The 16,041-nt window shown below is 35.2% G+C and overlaps 2 pseudogenes across 1 annotated transcript in view; both read left to right on the top strand.

The window, feature by feature from the left end:
- The window catches only part of LOC143556274 (stress-related protein-like), a 271,130-nt pseudogene that overhangs the window by 28,616 nt on the left and 226,473 nt on the right, over nucleotides 1-16,041 (top strand). The window lies entirely within an intron of this gene.
- Nucleotides 9,178-9,816, top strand: LOC143556273 (REF/SRPP-like protein At3g05500; annotated as a pseudogene).

Here is a 16,041-nt window from a genome sequence, read left to right on the forward strand (position 1 = left end):
ACTCGTCATTGTGTATTACGTTCACTATGTATTATGTTCAGGTCATTGTGTATTATGTAATTGCCACTGTGTTTTACGTTTTAGATCATTGTTTAATATGCATTCAACATTGCGTTTTATGTTTTATGTTATTGTGTAATATGCATTAACCATTGTGTTTTATACTTTTTTGTATTATATATAGTTGTTATTTTATCATTATATTTACATATTAGAATTACACAACGGTGTTATTTCACTATTACAATTTTCAGATTTAATCACTTTTGAAAAAAAAAAACACAATCATAAGCATGAAGATACAATGATAAATAGAGAGGCACAATAATGAACATAAGACACAATGACAAACAGAAATACACAGTGACATGATTATTTTTTATACTTTTATAAAACAAAGTCATACTCGTATTAAAGATAAAAAAACATTTGTTATTATGGTGAACTTTTTAAAAATAATGTCAAACGAAAAAGTTATAGACGTTTTAAAATGATTGGAGAGTTGACATATGCCTTGCATGTAACTAGAGAAAATATGTGTTTTTCTTTTTATGCCATTCTTCCTTTGATCCCCACTTGACATATAAAAAAAAATTAATGTTTCTTATCTTTCTTATTTTTGTTACTCGAATAAATCAACCAATTAAATAATTGGTTCACATAATTTATAAATAGGTTTTTTTCTAGCATATCTATAAAATAAGAAAATATATATGTATAATCTTCGATCTTGGGGATTTGCGAAGGGAAGTCAAGGCGGCGACTGTTTGAACATGCATGTTCCATGGCGACCGCGTAGATTAATGGGGAAGTATCATCGTGTGATTCTTTGTTCCTTAACGAGCACCGCTTAAGTAAACTTAAGGATGTCAAATTGTCAACTTCAATATTTACAAAATACGCCTTATATTATGGCTATATGCTTTATAACACCTATATTTGTTATAATCTCAATCGTGTGAGTTTGAGAATGACTAGAAGAGTGTCACTGAAAGTTTCATTTGAAGTAATAGAAATATCGAATGGCTTAACTAAACATCAATTCAAAGTGTAGCAATGCTCTAAAAGTATGTCAGTAAGGTCAAGTACTTCTCGAGTACTCGTTACAAGATACGGCGTCGAGATGAGTTTCTTTAACTCTGCCTAGTTACTAAGTATCGATCAAAGTTGGTCAACCTTAGCTAGAATTACATATAGTCGGTCAACTTTTACCGATTTTGACTTAAAAAAATAAAACTTAATTAGTATTTTTGTAATATTATAGAAAAAGTATCATTTATTTTAATTAATGATTAGTAATTTTTAAAATAATTTAGTATTTAAAAATGAATTTCTCTTATTTCTATTAATATTCATATTTTGTTATAAACATTAACAAACTTAAGATATTTCACATGTTATGAATTATTGACGAAAAGGTGGATGACACAATTGTCAAACACCTTTATTCACACGTTTTATTCACAATTGTCAAACTATTAAAATGTTCATCAATAGTTTATATTGTCAGTAATTTACTTTTTGCACAGTAGTTTTTGCCTTATAAATAGAATGTATTTGTAACGAAGTTAATCATCCTGGTAGAACTAACAATTCACATATATCTCTTCACTCTCTTGTCTCTCAGATATAATAAAATTCAATTATCATTTCAATAATCTTGTTATAATTAGAGCTAATATCATAACACGTTATCAGCACGAGCCGCTTATATCCTAACCAAGAAAGGTAATAGACACAAAGGTATCTACATAAGCATCATAAACACTTCTTTAATTATGTACATTAGATATATATCTATGCATATACATATACTAACTAATATACTGAGTAATAGCAATAATGTGTATAAACATTGTTATTAAAATTTGATAACTATTTTAGAAGTTAGATTTATTTACACTAACAATTCTATTCTTATTATTGTGCATACTAATTATATATATATTTTATAAAATAAACTGTATTTAATATCTTATTTATTATCTTACTTTAAAATAATTAATATTATATATACACACACACACACAAACGGTAATATTACAGTTATAAACGGTAATATAACCGTTATAAATGGGTTATAAACCTCCACTATAAATAACCAATCATTAACCCCATTTCATTTACAACAAACATTCTTCTTATTAAATTTATCCAAGATAAAATTCTCAAAATGATTCACCCGGTTTTGATGTTGGTCACTATAATGCTTATACTACTTCTCATTCTAATTTTTAATCTCCCATCTGAAGAGTTCGGCATGTTCTTTTTCTTTTATATGTTTATAGCTCTACCAATGTATTGTATCTCATTGTTGATTGATATATATGGATTCTAATATTTATCTTATTATTTGCTCTATTATGTTTAGCAACAAAATGTCAAATATAGCAAAACTCGAATTCTCAGCACTCAACATTTCTGGAGAAAATTATATGTCTTGGACAGCAAATGTCAAAAGACATTTAAAATCTATGGATGTGTTAGACGCAATCCAAGAATACAATGATTGCTCTGACCAGGATAAAGCAAGAGCTGATGTTTTCATCCATAAACATATTGATGAATTGCTACAGCATGAGTATTTTAATTATGATAACCCATATATGATATGGGAAGATTTGAAAAGCAGATTCGGTCATCTAAAGGAAGTTTTACTTCCTACTTCTAGAGATGAATGGAACAGTCTTAGGTTCCAAGATTTTAAGAGGGTAAATGATTACACCTCTGCTTTATACCGAATTTGTTCAAAGCGAGAATTTTGTGGGTATCCCGTAACAGAGGAAGAAAAGTTAGAGAAAACTTTCTCCGCGTTTCATGCATCAAATATAAACTTGCAAACACATTATCGTTTACAGAATTTTAAGAGATACTCTGATCTAAATGCATTACTCCTTGTAGCCGAGAAAAATAATGAATTATTGATGAAAAATCATCAATCTCGTCCCACGGGTTCATTAGCAATACTAGAAGCACATGTTGCTCACAAAAGTTCTCATAAAAATTCTGATCATAAATGGGAACAAAGTCGAGGACGAGGCCGTTGACGTGGACGTGGTCATTTTGACAAAAGGCATTTTAATGATCGTAAGCATCCATTCAAATGGAACAATAACTCTTACGGTCGTGGTCGTGGCCGTGGTCGTGGTCGTAACCAGAGAGCCAATAATTATCATGTCCCACACAATACCAATTCCAACCACCAAAATAAATGGAATGAAGCTGGTAGGTCCGAAAACAATGGCACTTCATGTTTTAGATGTGGAAGTACAAACCACTGGGCAAAGGCTTGTCGCACAGCTCCACATCTGTGTGAACTGTACCAAGCCTCTCTAAAAGGAAAAGAGAAAGAAGTGAACCATGTTGATAACTTTAATAATATCAATGCTGAGCTGAGCGTTGAAGACTTTGGGATGGAACTTTGAAACAAAGTTGCTTGACTACTATAATTAGATGCAATTATTAAGTGTGTTCTCATTATCTTTAATTATGTAGTTTCTCTTCCATGTATTACTTGTGTTTCAATTAAAGTTCTTATTAAAATATCATATGTCTTCGTTATACACTTATTTTTTTTCTCTTAATATTTTTCAAGATTTAAAATTAAAATCACCGGAGCACAAGATCAAACAAATGAAGAAGATATATGAATAGCGGATAGTGGAGCCACGCATAGTATACTTAGATCTAAAAAATATTTTTATGAACTGAAACCAACAAAAGGGATCATCAATACAATATCAGGTCCTACAAACTTGATAGAAGGAGTGGGAAAAGCTAATTTAGCATTACCAAATGGTACAAAGCTCAAAATAGAAAATGCTTTATTTTCCCCAAAATCAACAAGAAATTTGTTGAGTTTCAGAAACATATATCATAATGGATATGATACTCAGTCAAGGACTGTTAGTAATGAAAAATATTTGCATATCATAAGCAAAGATCAAATATTGGAAAAATTGCCAATGCTCCATTCTGGTTTGCATTATACATATATAAATGTGCCTCAAGCACATATGGCAGTCAAAGAAAATTGTTGCGATTCTGGTATCATAAACTTATGGCATGACAGATTAGGCCATCCAGGATCCACAATGATGAAAAGGATCATTGAAAATACACATGGGCATCCACTGAAAGGTCAAAAGATCCATAAAATAGATAAAATGCCTCAATGTACATCTTGTTCTCTTGGAAAATTAATTACAAGGCCTTCGCCATTAAAAGTCGATAAAGAAACACCAATGTTTCTTGAAAGAATTCAAGGTGACATATGTGGACCAATTCATCCACCATGTGGACCATTTAGATACTTCATGGTCTTAATAGACGCATCCAGCAGATGGTCTAATATCTCTTTATTATCGACTCGTAATGTTGCTTTTGCAAAATTTCTTGCTCAAATTATCAAATTACGTGCACATTTTCCGGATTATACCATTAAAAGAGTAAGGCTTGATAATGCGGGAGAATTTACATCACATGCTTTTGATGATTATTGCATGTATGTGGGAATTGTTGTAGAACACCTTGTTGCTCATGTACACACACAAAATGGCTTAGCCGAGTCGTTGATCAAACGCCTTCAGCTAATAGCTAGACCATTAATAATGAGGACAAAACTCCCTGTTTCTATTTGGGGTCATGCAATTATGCATGCTGGATCATTAATCCGCATGAGACCAAGTGCAAATCATAAATACTCTCCCACACAACTTGTTTCTGGAAATGAGCCAAATATCTCTCATCTAAGAATTTTTGGTTGTGCTGTGTATGTTCCTATTGCACCACCACAACGCACAAAAATGGGTCCCCAAAGAAGGTTGGGAATATATGTTGGATATGAAACATCTTCCATCATAAGATACCTTGAACCTTTAACAGGTGATGTATTTACAGCACGTTTTGCTGATTGTCATTTTAACAAGACAATGTTCCCAGCATTAGGGGGAGAAATGAAAAAGCAAGAAAGAGATATATCATGGTGTGTGCCATCATTGTTACACCTAGACCCAAGATCAAAACAAAGTGAGACAGAGGTTCAAAAAATAATACATCTACAAGAAATTGCAAATCAGTTACCGGATGCATTTACTGATATAAACAGGGTCACTAAATCTCATATACCAGCTGCTAATGCTCCAGCTCGAGTTGAGATTCCAAGCAAGCAAAACCATAATAATGCGCCTCATGAATCTAAAAACGTTTAAAACGTGGAAGGCCAATCGGTTCAAAGGATAAAAATCCTCGAAAAAGAAAGGGTTCTGAGAAGGATACTGACCCTAAGGAAGGAATGATTGACAAAACCTTCCCTCAGGAAAGAATAAATGATATAACATTTCCTCAGGAAGAAATAAATGATTCCAATAAAGAATTGTCAATAAACTATGGTAAATCACATATAATGTGGGATCGAGATGAAATGGAAAATATTGATGATATATTTTCTTATTCTGTGGCAAGCGATATCATGGAAGAAAATGATGACCCTGAACCAAAATCTGTAGATGATTGTAAAAATCGACAAGATTGGAACAAATGGAAAGATGCTATGCAAGCTGAATTAAACTCACTAAACAATCGAAAGGTTTTTGGACCTATTGTCATTACACCAAAGTCAATGAAACCTGTAGGATATAAATGGGTTTTTGTGAGAAAACGAATTGAGAAAAATGAAGTTACAAGATATAAAGCAAGACTTGTAGCTCAAGGTTTTTCTCAGAGGCCAGGAATTAACTATGAAGAAACGTATTCTCCTGTTATGGATGCTATTACGTTTAGATATTTAATCAGCTTAGCAGTCTCTAAAAAGTTAGAGATGCGTCTTATGGATGTTGTCACAGCTTACTTGTATGGATCACTAGATAGCGACATCTATATGAAAATTCCCGAAGGATTTAAACTCCCCGATGCAATAAGCTCAAAGCCTAAGGAAATGTATTCCATCAAATTACAAAGATCCTTGTATGGACTGAAACAATCTGGAAGGATGTGGTACAATCGTTTGAGTGATTATTTGATAAGCAAAGGATACACAAATAATTTTATTTGTCCATGTGTCTTCATCAAGAGGACAACATCAGGATATGTGATCATAGCTGTGTATGTTGACGATCTAAATTTAATTGGGACACAAAAAGAAATTAATGAAGCAATTGCTCTTTTAAAGAAAGAATTCGAAATGAAAGATCTTGGAAAAACCAAATATTGTCTTGGTTTACAAATTGAGCATATGCATAACGGGATACTTGTGCATCAGTCAACTTATACTGAGAAACTCTTAAAACGTTTCAATATGGACAAAGAAAATCCTTTAAGCACATCGATGGTTGTTAGATCACTCAATGTTGACAATGATCCATTTCGTCCTTGCGAAGATAATGAAGAGATTCTTGGTCCCGAAGTACCATACCTCAGTGCAATTGGAGCACTTATGTATCTTACTAACTGTACAAGACCTGGCATTTCTTTTGCAGTTAACTTATTGGCAAGATTCAGTTCATCTCCTACTAAAAGACATTGGAATGGCATTAAACATATTTTTCGGTATCTAAAAGGAACTGCTGATTTAGGTTTATTTTATCCTAACGATTCAAAAGAAGGGTTAGTTGGTTATGCAAATGCAGGTTATTTATCTGATCCCCATAAAGCAAAATCTCAAACTGGATACATATTTAAGAATGGAGGAACTGCGATTTCATGGCATTCTCAGAAACAAACACTCATTGCAACATCTTCAAATCATGCTGAAGTCATTGCATTTCATGAAGCTTCAAGAGAATGTGTATGGTTAAGATCTATGTCACGACACATATTGATTTCTTGTGGACTAGAGAAAGATCGAATTCCAACTCCTATCTATGAAGATAATGCAGCTTGTGTCTCGCAAATGAAGGAAGGGTATATCAAAAGTGACAGAACAAAGCATATACCACCAAGATACTTTGAGTATACTCGAGACCTTATTAAAGACAATCAGGTTGAAATGAGATATGTCCAGTCCAGCAACAACTCAGCTGATCTTTTCACAAAAGCACTTCCCACAGCAACATTCAGGAAACATGTTCATGATATTGGCATGCGCCATGTACGGACAATGTAACGACCTGCAATTTGAGGGGGAGCTATATACTGCACTCTTTTTCCCTTAGCTAAAGTTTTTTTCCCATTGGGTTTTTTCTTTAGCAAGGTTTTTAATGAGGCAGTACTTCAAGACCCCGACGTTTTGAAATGGTGTCATCCAAGGGGGAGTGTTATGAATTATTGACGAAAAGGTGGATGACACAATTGTCAAACACCTTTATTCACACGTTTTATTCACAATTGTCAAACTATTGAAATGTTCATCAATAGTTTATATTGTCGGTAATTTACTTTTTGCACAGTAGTTTTTGCCTTATAAATAGAATGTATTTGTAACGAAGTTAATCATCCTGGTAGAACTAACAATTCACATATATCTCTTCACTCTCTTGTCTCTCAGATATAATAAAATTCAATTATCATTTCAATAATCTTGTTATAATTAGAGCTAATATCATAACATCACATATATAATTTCAAAAAATTAATTTTTTTTATATTTACTATTTTCGAATACTCTTCGAGTAGTCACAGGTATTTCGAGTGTACCCAACTCCCTAGTCAATTGCCTAGGGTTCGCTTCACGACTGTTGTAATATTAAAGTGTAGTAAATTAAAACAATTCCTTCTTATATGCAGGTGTAATGATTGCGTCCACAAAGCGGTTGTGATATTTAACTACTAATTAATAATTTATATAACTTAGTATCTAATACTTATTTTTCATATGTAATTTATGTATATAATAGTTGATTGTAGTTGAGTGACACTGATAAAAAATTATTGGGGCGCTTCATTTTGCAACAAATTTGTCTTACTTTAATACGTTTATTATTCGTATTCTAATTAAAAACATAATTTGAATATAACATTTTACATTTATTCTTCAGTTTTAATGACCAAAATAAAATTTATTTTAAGCTGGTCGTTTTTTTGAGTTTTTTAACTTTTTTTTGTTTTAAACTAATGCAAAAGTGTTTATCAAAAACGTGTGCATATTCGATGGTTTTCACTCTGAAACGTAAAAAAATCCATGACCTGACATATGAATTTAAGGTGATGCCATACATTTTCGTTAAATTATAATTTGTTTCATATGCAATGTTGTAATTGCTTCGACGCAATATTCCATTTGCATAATTTATTTATGCGTCGTATAATGACAACTTGGTCGTACATTTGTACACAGTTATAAAACACGCTACTAAAATTAGCTTTGACGCACAATGTAAGAACATTATAACTAGTTTAGATACACTTTTATAACTAACATTAGCCAACTCGAACTTTACAGATACTGTACAAGGCATGGTCCAAGGGTTTCATCATCATCATCATCATCATCATCATCATCATCATCATCGTACTCAGTATATCCTACCAATAGCAAAGTTATGATAGGGTCTGAGAAGGGTAAGATGTAGACAACCTTACCTCTACCCCATAAGAATAGAAAGGCTACTTCCGTTGAGACCCCCGGCTCGATAGTAGTTTTGCATCAAGCATTGGACTAAGGCACATAACATTCAACCATCGGAACACCGGCCAATTGGTGCATGTACCATTGTCTTTCGACTATCAACGCCACCACATGATGCCTGATTAACCTTCCGCCACTTTTAACGTTATTTTCACGAGATTAGTAAAATAACGTCAAAATTAGTGCAATTTCACTTTTGCCCATTCAAGGGTTCACACATAACGTCCAAGGGTTTGAACGGACCATTTAAAATACATAGGGGGTTATTTCAACAATTTAGATTAACACAGGCAAGACTTGTCGCCCTTCACACGTTTTCACTAACAGAAACTTCCATAAACTTCGAGATTCAAGCAAACGAAACTCTATAAATATAGATCCCTCAAAATGATCGATACTCACCTACAATAACAATATTTAATCAGCTATCACTTCTTGATAACACCATTTAAATCCTTTCTAAATCATATCTCCATGGACGAAAACAATGAGGTTCGTATTTATTATTATTATTATTATTATTAATTTATGTTTAATTGTGGTTCATCCTTTGAACAATATAATCAATTAGAACTACTTTAGTATACGTTTATAATTTGTGTTACTGTAAACAGGTTGAGAGGGAAGAAGAACAGAGATTGAAGCACCTTCAATTGGTACAAATGGCAGCACTACATGCTCTTCTTTACGCTTCCAAAGCCTACGCTTACGCCAAGAACAACTCCGGTCCACTTAAACCACGGGTTGAGACGATGGAGGGTAAGCTAAAGACCGTGGCCGGCCCAGCATATAAAAAGTTCCATGATGTCCCTGTTGAGGTCCTAAAGTTTGTTGATCGCAAGGTAGACGAATCGGTCAACAAATTCGATGCCCAAGTCCAGCCTCTTGTGAAACAAATCTCAGCTAAAACCAAGAACCAGTCTGAAGAGGTTAAGACTGCTGGTGTGGTCAAAACTGCGTATACTAAGCTTGAGCCGGCTGCTAAAGGGATCTACACAAAATACGAGCCGGTGGCTGAGCGGTATGCTGCTTCGGCCTGGCAGTCTTTGAACTAGCTCCCGGTCTTCCCCAAGGTGGTGGTGCCCACTGCAGCTAACTGCTCAGAGAAGTATAACCAGATCGTGCAGCAAGCGGCTGAGAAAGGGTACAAGGTTTCTAATTATCTTCCATTGGTACCAACCGAGAGGATTGCTAAGGTGTTCAACCCGCTTGGACCAAAAGCAGAGCCGGTGGCGTAGTAAGGTTGTAATGAATTATGTTGTGGTTTGATTGTTGAGATGAAAGGGGAGATTAGTTATTGTGTGAATGTATTGGTTTATGTTTTACTATTTGATGTATTAGTTTTGTTTTCAATTTAACTTTTTTATGTTTGTTGTGGTTACATTGTGACCCAAGGTAACCTTGTCACGTTTCACAAAAGAAGAAATCTAATCAAGGATGATGTCTAACGGATGGATACAACACAAGGCTATGTCCTTTAAACCCTTCTAAGGGCTGCTGCCCCTAAGACTACGATACCAAGGGCGCTGCCCTCGGATCGGACCCCTATTTGTTAAGGGTTTCACTAACCTAGAAGTATGAGATAGTTAGAACTAGTTAATTGATACTTATAATTGTTACACAGTTAGTCGTGCACATCCAAGGAGGAGTATTACAGTTAACTTAGAAAGAAACTGGATTCAGGTGAGTTCTAGCCCCTTTTCTTTGAATGTTTTCAAGACTGCGTGCATACTAGTAAGACTAGATGTATGTGTGTGTGTGTGCATATGTATATTATGAGTGTGAATAACCCCATTTCAAAGAATGAAAGAATGTTTGTAAAATTTGTCATGTGTATTTAAATTATTTAATTATATGTGATTGTAAGAGCTAAGTATAACAGTATAAGGTAAAAGTCAGGGTGACAGTTCCTTCTAATACCTGGGCAAGAATAAAGTGGCCGACTCTATGATATCGGTGCAAGAGTTAGGGTGGCAGACCCTTATAATATATGTGCAAGAGTTAGGGTGGTAGACCCTTATAATATCTGTGCAAGAGTTAGAGCGGCAGACCCTTATAATATCTATGCAAGACTATATGAATAATTGCATGATTGTGTAAGAATATGTAAGGGTAAATATATGTAAATGTAAGAGTAAAACAAAGTAATAATTGTATGAATATGTAAGAATGTGTAAGAGTAAATATATGTATATGAAAGAGTAAAACAAGGTGTATGTGAGAAGTAAGAAAGCAAGTACAGTGTAAAGGTAAAAATATTATATACGGGTACGAATATGTAAGATAAATGTGCAAGATTAACATACTTGTTAAACTAGAACTCACTCAGTGTAGTTGACTTTTAGTATGCATGCAGGTGAGTAGAATGAAACAACTAGCTTGAGGTGGGACACATGGCCTCGAAGAATAGAGATTAGTATCGAAAGAAGAATGAGTCATGTGATATTTTATATTTTGAATTTGAAAGACAATGTGTTAATCCTATTTGAAAGAGTTTAGAATTTTGTAACAAATGGCTGAAGTTTTTATTATTCCGCGCAATTTTTAATCCACTCTGATATTTAGAACTGTGTTTATGAGTAAATCCAATACCCAATGTGAGGCACCGGGCTCGGGGCCTTACAAGTTGGTATCAGAGCATAAGTTCGAGAGAAATAAACATCCTATATGCTTAAACTCAAATAGAGAATGGGACTAAGTAAAGGAAAAGAAGAAAGATACTAGTCCAAGAAAGCCATGTGTCACTCAAGCAGGATTAGTAAAGATAAGATATGTGGTTTACTTCATGTGTAATGTAAGAATGAGTAAGAAAGCTAGCTTAAGTGCTAGAGATAGGGTTATGTGATTGTATGAAGTGTTTGATTAATTGTCAAACCGTTTAACAGTAGAACCTAGCACAAGTGGACTCACAAAGGGACGTGTATAGGATACGCAAATTAACGTGATCATCTAATCACAACTAGCCAATGTTATTGCCTGCTTACCTTACTATCCTTGTACTAAATAGTTCTTAGAATGATGATGTTTGTGTTTCCTCAATTCGATGGCTAACACAAGAAAAGGGAGGTCGCATGGGACGCCGTCGTAGGCCACGTGTGAACCTGGTACCCTCTGAAGAACCGGTTACTGTCTCCGGAGATGAAAGAAGTGTAACTGAGCGAGACGAAGGGTATCAACTTGACCATTCTGTTCAATCTACCATTGCCCAAGCTGTAGCTGCTGCAGTGAAGAACCTACAACTGGATAAGTCAGCTGAAAGCCATGTAATTTTGGTAGTGACAACCCCGACTTTACAATTCAACAGTATTATATTTTAATATAAAAATTCTGAGAATCAAACTTAACCAATAATTGACAAGCGTTATAATTTTGGTAGATTAATAATTATTGCAGTTAATAACGATTATTGCAAAACAAACTTATTCGTTGCGTATGTGGTATCATTATAAGATTCTTCATTGAGATCCTCGATATAATAGTGTGATGCTATATAATACAACGCTGTTTATTTAAAATAAATAACTAGTCAAGTGCGAAAAGTAATATTAATCATATTAACACTAAACAAACCAACTTATTTAAAATAATTAAACTGGACACAATGATTAAATCTAACACGCCAGTTCGAATATGCGGTATACTACCGCGATATTGTTAACATTCTAACAAAAATATTGAGTGATAGTATTTATAGTATGAAATATAAAAATTAACGATGTTAGTAGTATTCCTAACGAAAGGGCTTAATGAGTCGGAGAGAAACGATAAACGTTTAAGACAGGTTTGTATTCGAGGTACCCACCTATTTACCATTTTTACCCCTCCTAACCCTATCTATATAAACACATTAACTCTTGAGCCTCATTTGTCACAACCCTAAAAGAAAATGAAACTCAGGCGAAGAGAGCCGACAGCCGTTTTCGACAACCTATTCGGCAACGGTGACAATGGTATCTGGTCTCTTATTCACGGCTGCAGCAACAAGTAATGGTGGCCTAGCGGTTTGTTGTGTCGGGGGTAACAATGAACTCCAAAAAGTCGTGTTTTCGGCGAAACCTAGTTGCGGCAATTAGGTTCTAATGTGAGCAGCATTTCCGATGACTTAGATGTAACGTTCGTAAATTTTCGTTAAAAGGGTTATGCATAGCAAAACTTGTATATTCTCGGGTTCGAATCGACATATTTCGGGGACCTCCTAGTCATTCCCATGAGTTGAATTACTTAACTTTTCATCCAAGTGTTGCGACTTTCAATTTAGAGGAGCCAGAATGTAACATATTAGATTATAATCAAAAAAGGAAACCCTAACCCCTACCCCTTGGCCGATCGGACCTAAGAGCAGCCTCCAAGCCCCCATTTTTTCTTTTTCCAGCTCGGTTCTAGGTTTGAATCAATAATTCAAGGTCAGATTAACGTCCATGCTAGTCTTTTACACCCTAATACATCCTTATATCTCGTGTATTGATCAAAAAATCGCTTGTTTTAGGCTTACCGGGTGGCTGTCCAATTGAGCAGTTCCGGGGCTGTTTAGACTAAAGGTTTTTTGCTCCACAATCTTCCTAGGTATGTCCAATATAACATACTTTAAAATCATGTGCATTGGTGTTCGTTTGATTGGTCAACTAGTTGTAGATTGAAAGTTAGTATTCGGTTGTCTAGAATAGTGAATTTTTGCGTTTAACGCGAGGGTTGAAGTAATTAACGACCAATTTAGTTCGGGTGGCTTCGGTTTGATGTACGGGCTGTTGGAAAATTATTTTTATAAGTATTGGGGCTGAATTGGTTGTCCGCTACTTAAACGGGTCGGTACAACGCGAATTCGCGTTTATTGAATAGTTGGTGCGTTGTGCTTGCGAGTTACCGACCCATCCAACTCGTGTAGTGTCGTGTGGGCTAGTAGGATGTGAATTTATCAAATTGGGTCCACACAGGGCTGAGTTGGGTGTTAAGTGCCTAAACAACTCTTAAACGCGCATATTTGTCTCCCCTAGCACTTCCGGGGGTAATTTAGGAATTCTTTGTTCCCGGGAGTTTCTAAGGGTCGTGTTGGTAAATTTAAGGCTCTGAGGGGGGGGGGGGGCTGTTGTAATTGAATTTGGTGGGTCGAGGCTTTGGGTAACTCGAACAATGTTAGAATGCCTCGTACGATAAACGAGTCCTTTCGGTGCCGTTAGCAATTATTGTGTGTAATCCGACAGGCGTGTGAGTTGTGGGGATACTTAGGGGTTCTTTAGCTCGTGGTGACCTTGTGCCTCGTGTCATGTGAGTTCATGATGCCCCTTTTCACTCTTTTCAAGTTTTGGGCTAGCATACACACCGAACTGTTTTACTTGATAAACCACTTAAATGATTTTGCGTAGACTCACTTGTACTATGGTATATTTTGTGATGACATTTAGGTATGTATACACATGTGTTACCTTACGGCCCATAGGCTTACTTGTAGTATGGTATATCTTGGAATAATATATACCTATGTTTACACATGTGTTACCTTATGGACCATAGGCTTACTTGTAGTATTGTATAGCATGTGTTACCTTATGGCCCATAGAATTACTTGTAGTATGGTATATCTTGGAATAATATATACGTATGTTTATACATGTGTTACCTTATGGCCCATAGGCTTACTTGTAGTATGGTATATCTTGGAATAATATATACGTATGTTTATACATGTGTTACCTTATGGCCCATTGGCTTACTTGTAGTATGGTATATCTTGGAATAATATATACATATGTTTATACATGTGTTACCTTATAGCCCATTGGCTTACTTGTAGTATGGTATATCTTGAATAATATATACGTATGTCTATACATGTGTTACTTTATAGCCTATGATTGGTGATGTTAATTAGTCAGATTGACTAAGGATGTTTGCGTATGCCTACTTTTTGTTTGCATACGGTGGATGGTGATCTTGGTCGGGCCAAACCATACTACTCAAGTTCTAAAATCCTGTGGCGGGCCCTGAAAAGCCCGTGAGGGGGAGGCCCGTGTGGCATGACCACCATCGGATGGAATGTTATGTGTTTGGGTTGTATGTGTGCTCGACCCTGATGTTATTACTTGGAAGTTATGCATAAGGATATAATTATATAGATATATAAGTATGACTACTTATCGTTTGTTATGGCCTAACTTCTCGTATCCCGTATTATATCTAAACTATTAGAATGATTTATATAAATGTTGTTTATTAAAAACTTGGACTCACTCAGCTCAAGCTGACTTTGTGTGTATGTTAGTGTGAGTTTCAGGTTAAGAGGAGGATGCTTACCGCTTGGACGTGCTCGAGACTACTTGGACGGTTGAAGACATATATAGTCAGGAAATTTAATAATGAAATTTGCTTCTTTTCAATTATTATTATTAAACGTACTCAAATTTGGTTTTGGGCATATTTTCCCGGTTTTTGGGGATCTTGTTTGATACTTATGACTCTCCGCTGATTTTATACTCTGAACTAGTTTTAAAATAAAATGAATTGCTTTGGGTTAAAATTTTGTTAAGTTTTTGGAAATCTTGACACTTATTATTCCGCTGTCCTTTACTCTGAATCGGTTTTAAATAAATTGAATTTTCTTGGTTTTAAATTTTTATGAATTTTGGATATGATTACCAATTATAGGATTTCCGGGATTCAGGGGCTTACATTAGATGAGTTGACAGGGGTGTTGATTCGGTGACCAGATGTGGTGTCTTGCATAAAATCCAACCATATCTAAATACTGGTGAATGAATCAACTTTCAGGTGAGTTTAAGGTAATACATCACGAACCTTGCTGCTTTTTTGACAAGGTTATAAGCGCTAATCTCAAGATTTGTGATCATGGAGTGTGGATCGGTTGTGTTTTAAGCAGGTGGACAGAGGAACAAGTGGCGACGGTGATTGGTTTAGGTAAATAAGTGGCGACAAGCCATTACCGGCGTGTTTCCGGCAGCGGCAGTGGTTTTCGGCGGACAATGTAATGATCTCGAGTGTGGGGTGGCGAGTTGTGTACAATAGAAGTGATACGGGACTGCTCGTGTCATCTCGGGTGTGAGTCAATGAAAGTCAACTGGTCAAAAGTGTCGGTTAACTGGTCAACCAACGTTAGTCAAAATAGAAAACGGATCTTGTGGTTACGTTTATGGCAAGAAAACGAGCAGGTCTGTGTATAATAAGGGTCGGGTCAAACTTGGTCAACCAACGTTAGTCAAAATAGAAAACGGACCTTGTGGTTACGTTTATGGTAAGAAAACGAGTAGGTCTGTGTATAATAAGGGTCGGGTCAAACTTGGTCAACACGCGGGTCAACCGGGGTCAAATTGATTAAACAAAGCGAGAAGGTAAGAACATATGCTCGATCCTTTCAATTATTAATTATCTATTTTTTTAAAGCGCGTGTGATACGATCAACTCGAGCTTAAACGATCCCAGGGGATCAACAACATAGTAATATAATAATAATAATAATAATAATAATA

This window comes from Bidens hawaiensis, unplaced genomic scaffold, assembly GCF_021521415.1.
Source record: "Bidens hawaiensis isolate Kalapana, Puna unplaced genomic scaffold, B.hawaiensis_p1.1 tig00018502_1, whole genome shotgun sequence".
NCBI lineage: Eukaryota > Viridiplantae > Streptophyta > Magnoliopsida > Asterales > Asteraceae > Bidens > Bidens hawaiensis.